Below are 7,272 nucleotides of genomic sequence, written 5' to 3' on the forward strand. Positions count from 1 at the left end.
GAACAGATTCTTCAACAGTAAGTAAACGCTTATTATACACTCTATATGCTTTACTTGACAGTGAGTAACCAAGAAAGATACCTTCATCCGCTTTTGCATCAAACTTCCCAATATTTTCCTTACCGTTATTCAAAACAAAACACTTACAACCGAATACGTGAAGATGTGACAAGTTTGGTTTTCTTCCTTTCAAAAGTTCATAAGGAGTTTTATTTAAAATAGGGCGAATTAAGATTCTGTTTAAAACATAACAGGCTGTGCTGACAGCATCAGCCCAAAAGTATTTTGGTAATCCACCCTCATTGAGCATTGTTCTTGCCAACTCCTCTAAAACACGATTTTTACGCTCCACAACGCCATTTTGTTGTGGAGTTCGAGGAGCTGAAAAATTATGCTCAATACCATACTTGTCACAGTACTTCTCAAAGTGATAATTTTGAAACTCACCACCATGATCGCTACGAATTGTAACTATTTTGGAATTCATTTTGTTTTGGGACAGATTTGCAAAATTCTTAAAAGCAGAAAAAGTTTCATCTTTGCTATGAAGGAATATAATCCAAGTAAATCTAGAATAGTCGTCAACAATTACAAAACCATAGTAATTTCCACCTAGGCTCTTTGTCCTAGAAGGTCCAAAGAGATCCATATGGAGAAGCTCAAGGGGTCGTGAAGTTGAAATTACATTTTTAGATTTAAAAGAGACCCTTGTTTGCTTTCCCATTTGGCACGCGTCACATAGGTGGTCTTTTGAAAATTTTATTTTTGGTAGACCGACTACTAGATCCTTAGATACAACCTTATTAAGCAAATCGAAATTAACATGTGCTAAACGTCTATGCCAAAGCCAAGAATCATCATTCAAGGTGACTAGACATTTAGTACTTGTTAAAGGTACATCAAAAAGGTCAAGCATATAGATATTGTTTACTCTTACACCCTTAAACACAACGTCCTGTTCAGCATGTTCAATTATGCAGCAAGTTTTTGTAAAAGAAACTTTATAGCCCATGTCACATAATTGACTTATGCTTAACAAATTGTGTTTAAGTCCCTCTACTAGATGGACATTAGAAATAGTAGTGGTGGAGGGATTACCTACACTACCTTTGCTGAGTATCGCTCCTTTGTTATTGTCTCCATAAGTAACATATCCCTTCTTCTTTGCCTTGAAGTCTATAAAAAGCGATATGTCACCGGTCATGTGCCTTGAGCAGCCGCTGTCAAGAAACCACCTTCTATCTGCGGAAGCAAGGCACTCATCCTACAATATCAAAAGAGAGAAGTTGGTACCCAATTTTCATTGGGTCCAAGTGGGTAAGTGCTAACATGGTTGCCTTTTGTCTTCCATTGATAAATACCTTTAGGAACAAGAAATCTCCTAAACTTGCATTTCTCAATGGTATGGCCAGCACGACAACAATAATGACATAAACCATGATGATGTGGTTGTTTATTCTTGTTCATTAAATCCTTTGGAATGAAAGAGTATTTTGCATATGGTGGATTTAACGACTTCTTAAACAACCTAGAGTCAATGGCATAAGTGATCTTAGGTTGCAACGCTTTTTCTAATTTGACCTTAAGAGTGTTTACCTCTTTTTGCCAAATATAACAAGCGTCACAATACCTAACTCTACTACATCCATCAATGTCAATATCTTTTGAATTTTCTGCAATACTATATTTCAACGCTTCTAAATCAATTTGGGCTTTGTTTACTTTACCTTCCAAAAATGAAAAAACATGTTTGTCGGAAGATAGTCTTTTAAAAGCATCTACAGCTTCATTATGTAGTTTTTCAAAAGCTATTTTTAGTTCGGAAAAGGACATAGAAGAGAAATTATTGTAATAGGCTTGTTTTACCTTTTTGTCATTGTTTTTCTTCTTGTGGTAGGACTGATTTCTTGTGTGAGCCATAAGGCACAGATTTACGGCTTCATCACCATCACTTGAGCTTTGTGTGCTTGATGAATCACTATCACTTTCCCATGCAATGTACGCTCTTCTTTGTTTGCTGTACCCTTTTGGTGAAGCTTTTCTTTGATCCTTGTACTTCATAGGGCAGTCCGTTTTATAATGTCCAGATTTACCATAATTAAAACAAGATCCTCTTCCTCTACTCTTCTTGTTCTTTTCTTGTTTCGAATCTTTAGATTGTCTTCGAAACTTCATGAGATTTTTGTCGGAATGCTTGACTCCATTCTTTCGAATGAATCTATTATATCTCCTTACAAACAGTCCCATTTCCTCATCATCTGAATCTTTGTCACTACTAGAATCATTTTCACTTTGCTCTTTTCGTGAGGACTTAGAGCTAGAGGCCACAAGAGCTATTGGCTTCTTCTCTCCCTCTTTGTCTCTCTTCTTCTCCTTTTCCTTCTTACTTTTGTTCTCAAACTTTTCAAGACTTTCTAAACAAAGTCTTAATCGTAAGTCTCGTTAGATCGTTGGCTTCCTTAATTGTTGTTACTTTAGGTTGCCATTCCCTGCTAAGACACCTGAGAATTTTATTAGTAGCAATTTCATTAGAAATAGGTTTTCCAAGCGCATTCAATCGGTTAGTTAGATGAGTGAATCTCTTTTGCATGTCGGAGATAGATTCTCCTTGTTTCATGCGAAAGAGCTCAAACTCTTGATTGAGTGTGTTAATCCGGGACTGTTTTACTTCAGTAGTACCCTCATGGGCAACTTCTAAAGCATCCCACATTTCTTTAGCTGTCGTGCAATGGGATACTCGATAATACTCATCAACTCCAAGTGCTGAAATTAGCATGTTTCGAGCTCTCCAATCACACGACCACTTTTTCTCATCTTTCTCATTCCAATCATCTTCTGGTTTAGGTACTATGGCGCCAGCCGCATTTGTCATAGTAATTTGAAACGGACCATTTTCAATGGCAGCCCATACTAGCCTATCCACAGAATTTATATGAACTCGCATGCAGTCTTTCCAGTAGCCGTAATTTTCACCGTTGAAAATAGGCGCTCTATTATACGCCCCCTTTGGTTCAGAATCCATACTGTTACAGGCAGCCACAGAGCACCAGCGAACCGGCGCTCTGATACCACTTGTTAGACGGTGTGGCTAGTGATCGAGAGAGGGAGGGGGGGGTGAATAGATCACCTCTTTTTAAAATTTAACGGATTTAAAGTTTTATCAGAGTTTTTAAAGTTGGCGGAAAATATCAGTCCCGAATCGACTTCCGTCTATTCTGAACTGCTACTAGAAAACCGGACACACGAGTTTAATGCTGGATTTGAATAAGAATGACAGAAACTATCAACACCAGAATTTTAGCTAATTGAATGCACTTATCATTAAAGTCTATTTCCAATGAATAAAACCTAGCTAACAATTTTGTCAAACAGTTGGTGTGTATGTGATCAATGGTAAACAACAATGGTGTTTAGTTAAAGAAGTTTTCTTGCCACTGTTGTCTTGCAAAAGGTACAATCACAACACACTAACTGAAATTGCGAAAACTGTTTGAAACGTAAAGAGGAGTAAGGTAAGAATACAATACGCAGAGATTTGGTAAGGAAGTTCCCCACGTCGTCCTCGCGTGTGGGTACGTCTCCCTCTCAATTTCAAATGAAATTGAGAACTTTGATTATCAATTATTGCCGAATTCATTGATACAAGGTTATGATACAAAGACAGAATTCTAAATTCCAAGAACTTCTTCTTGTATGAAACCTCCACTTGATCTGAGCACAATCAAGAATTTCCTGCACGAAATTGCAAACAATTCACCGGTTCCACGACCTGCTTGCGAAATCCCCCGATCTCCAAACGCAACGCTGCGGCTGAATCTGTTCTGCAAACGTGACTAACAAACCCGCAAGAACACTCCAGTTCTTGAAGGACAAACCAGTAGGTTTTTCCTCGAAACCCCCTTCAATCTTCAACTCAGCTAGATCCTCGATCGTTCCACTGAAAACCTCAGCTAGATCCTTGATCGTACCGCTGAACGTTATCTCTTTGATCCTTTAATCCGAAGAACAAGAATGATTATGTTTTGATGTTCTTGAAGAAAAGTGATTGAGAAGATGAAGAAGATAAAGTCTCTTTCAGGTTTCTATCTGCTCTCTAAACAACTGCTGCTACACTGCTTTTGGTCTTGTGTACAATTGTTTTTCCCTTTAAGAATTCGTTACCATACACTGCTGTCACAACATCTCTTATATATGCTGAAACACAGAAACTGTTAGAGCACAAAACAGACTTATGCATTGATACATGAGAGCATGCATCGATGCATACTGTAAGATAAGTGAGTTTTTGGTGAATTGAATGAAGCATGGATCGATGCATAATTCGTATGTATTGATGCATATGACATTTCCACTAACATGTATCGATGCCTAATACGTATGCATTGATACATAGGTTGTTTTAACTGATCATGCATCGATGCAAGGATCGTATGGATCGATCCATAGAGCATTTTGCCTGTCATGTGTCGATACATGACTCGTGTGCATCGATGCATACTGAACAAAAATTATTTGAAAATTGCAACATGCTGTATGGATCGATGCATAGGCTTATGTGTTGATGCATACTGACACAAAATGGATTTTATGAGTTATTTTAAGAGATGTATCAATGTAGATCTTTATGTACAGACATGCAGCAATAGAATGGGATAAAACACACTAAAAACACTCATGTGTCATGTATGGTAATGCACAACCATCATTTGGATGATGATCACACAATTTGCTATCAATCAAAAGCTATTCAAAGTAAAGAATTTTCTCACACAAGATCCCCACCACTATAGGTTCTTCGTATTCAATTGAAAACAAGAAAAATTTATTAAAATTAAATAATAATAAAAAGTTTTTCGTAATCTAATCAATGTAATCATAATATTAGATATCTAAAATAGTCCCCAACAACGACACCAAAAACTTGGTAGGTCACAAGGGTACAACTCAATCAATGTAGTGAAAAAAGTATCATCATGCATATGATTATTTGGATTAATGATTTTATTTTCCTGGTGATTAGATAAAACAATGGTTAGTTTATTTGAAATATTTTGATTGATTTAGAAATTTATAAAAGATAGCCTTAGGATTGTGATTATCCTCCTATGAGTTACTCATCTCTTAGTTTAATTCTCTTGTGAGAATTCTAATTTTTGCAGAAATAAAATAGATAAATATGATCATATCTTCATCCAGAGCACATAACTTTTCCAGAAATAAAATAGATAAATATGATCATTCTATTCACTTTCATTATTATCATTTTTACTAGTGTCCTCTAGTTGTTTTCCAATTCTTAACGTGAAAACATTCAAATTCCCTTTTGGGTTTGGTTCAGGTTGTCTCATAAATGTTATAGGAGGAGCAGATAAAGAGGCCCGTCGCTGCACCACATAGGAGATTTAAGTATCCAACATTTTATTGTGTGTGACCATAAAGTAAAACTTAGATGCTAGTAGTCTAAAGGTTTCATTGGTATACAAGTTCTGATTTTTGAAATCCTCATTTTGCTTGGTTTGAGCCATGAAAAAAGTTTCCATCATGATTTCAAGTTTACACTTTCAGTGAGCATTAGAACCTTTTCTCCTTGGAATTCAAGAAGTCTGAATTCTGGTTAGGGAGAGTTATTTTTTTAAGGAAGATTTTGTATTGTATCTACATCGAGAATTATTCTTGTTAGAGTAGGGGGATTTCTCTCTTGTTTAAATGTAGTTAATACGTTCTTGGATGTTTCCTCAAACTAGGATCTTTTGGCATCTAGTACAAGAATGCCAATAACTTTGCATGTCTCACAGGATGGAGTGGTATGCACTATTGCACTTACACTTATTTTGTTGAATCTCAAAAATAGGTCATCGACTTTGGAATTAAGATGGTCTAAGATATCCAAATCGTATTTCCTCCTTTTTTGAGGTGTTGTCTTAGTGTAGCTACATTCGCTTTCCTATTTATAATGGTTTTGCACCATATCCTATATAAGGGTGTAAGCTTCGTTGATATGTTTATTCATAAGTGCACCGTTCGCAGCTGCATCAACTTCCATCCTCGTGGAATACTAAAAATCATTATAAAATGTGTAGACTATGAACTATCTTTCAAGTCCATGCAGGGGGCATAAACTTAGCATTTTCATAAATTTCTCCCATGCTTCGCATAGAGATTCCCCGTCGTTTTGAGTTAAATTGGTTGTTTAGTTTCTAAGTTGGGAACATAATGAATGTGATTTTCAACTAATCCCATATCATAATGGAATCATAAGGTAAAGACTATAGCCATACTCTAGCTCTGTCCTTTTGCAAAAATGGAAAAGTCTTAACCAGATCTTTTCACTACCCATTCAATTCATTTTCAGAGTACCACAAAACTTGATGAAAATGGATAGATGAAAATTTGGGTCATCTGTTTGTGAACCTGAAAATTGGTTATGTTGTACTCTGGATAAAATAAATGGTTTTAATTCGAAGTTATTTTCCTCCACAATAGGACGCACAATGTTGGAATGAGGTTCGACATTGTTATGAGACGTGCGATCCTTCAGAGTGAGATTAGCTTTTAGTTGTCTATGTATCCTATTTAAATAGTGTTCGATCATAGTAATCAGTTGAAGAAGAACCCCAACACTTCAGGTTCTTCACATTCAACTGAAAAAGAGAAAACAATTACTAAACAAATAAATAATAGAAAAAAAAGGTTTGTCTTAGTATACTCGATATAATAAGAAAATAAGATATCTAAAATATTCCCCATCAACGACACCAAAAACTAGGCAGGTCGCAAGGGTATGATTCAATCAATGTAGTAAACAAAGTTTTATTCTACTGAGGAGTACTTAGATTAACGATTTTATGTATGTGGTGATTAGATAAAACAATGGTAAGTTGTTTTGAAATATTTTTATTGATTTAGAAATTTATAAATGATAGCCTTAGGATTGTGATTATCCTCATATGACTTACTAATATGAAACTCTCAGTTTAAGTCTCTTATGAGAATTCTAATTTTTGCAGAAATAAAATAGATAAATATGATCATATCTTCATCTAGAGCATACAATCATGTCTTAAACCAATGAATCACCTAATTTCATATAGTGGTCAATTTGTTCAAGATCTTGTAAGCAAAGCTACTATTTTGAAAGAGTTTTCTTTGTTAATCTAGAGACACTTTCATACTCTAGTTTAATCATTTGGACTATTAAGCTTGGGTATTGTAACACCTCAAAATTTGCCCTCCTCTCTTGGGACTAGCTTAGCATATTGCATTTCATTGTTT

General features: G+C 35.6%; 1 non-coding gene across 1 annotated transcript; it reads left to right on the forward strand.

The window, feature by feature from the left end:
* The first annotated feature begins 6,098 nt into the window (after nucleotides 1-6,098).
* LOC127099354 (small nucleolar RNA R71) lies at nucleotides 6,099-6,205 on the forward strand. The gene has a single exon (XR_007793866.1). It is a non-coding gene; the product is annotated as a small nucleolar RNA R71 (small nucleolar RNA).
* The last annotated feature ends 1,067 nt before the right edge of the window (nucleotides 6,206-7,272 follow it).

The sequence above is a fragment of the Lathyrus oleraceus genome, chromosome 6 (genome assembly GCF_024323335.1).
Source record: "Lathyrus oleraceus cultivar Zhongwan6 chromosome 6, CAAS_Psat_ZW6_1.0, whole genome shotgun sequence".
Lineage (NCBI taxonomy): Eukaryota > Viridiplantae > Streptophyta > Magnoliopsida > Fabales > Fabaceae > Lathyrus > Lathyrus oleraceus.